Source organism: Ranitomeya variabilis, chromosome 1, assembly GCF_051348905.1.
Source record: "Ranitomeya variabilis isolate aRanVar5 chromosome 1, aRanVar5.hap1, whole genome shotgun sequence".
Taxonomy (NCBI): domain Eukaryota; kingdom Metazoa; phylum Chordata; class Amphibia; order Anura; family Dendrobatidae; genus Ranitomeya; species Ranitomeya variabilis.
Genome location: NC_135232.1, coordinates 345,298,250 through 345,298,543, shown reverse-complemented (window position 1 = coordinate 345,298,543; position 294 = coordinate 345,298,250).

Sequence of the window (294 nt, the reverse complement as noted above, 5' to 3'; positions counted from 1 at the left end):
AAATACAAAACAGGAAAAAAAAAGCAAGGATGGTTTCTGCATCTGTGTGAAAAGGCTGGATTTTACAAGCTTATTGAGGACCTGTCATCAGGTTAAGTGGTCAGTTTTTACTCTTATTTTATTACTGCTGCTCCCCTGAGCATTGTGTGTTTTTTGTTTTATTTTAAATCCGCCATACAGTTCAAGTGATATGGGCTAATTTTTATGGCCTTTTCCAAGGGGGTTTGCTCACAGTATCTGCAGGGGCCTTGTTGGGCTACTCTGCATTATTATTCTGTATGCATCACCCTGTTG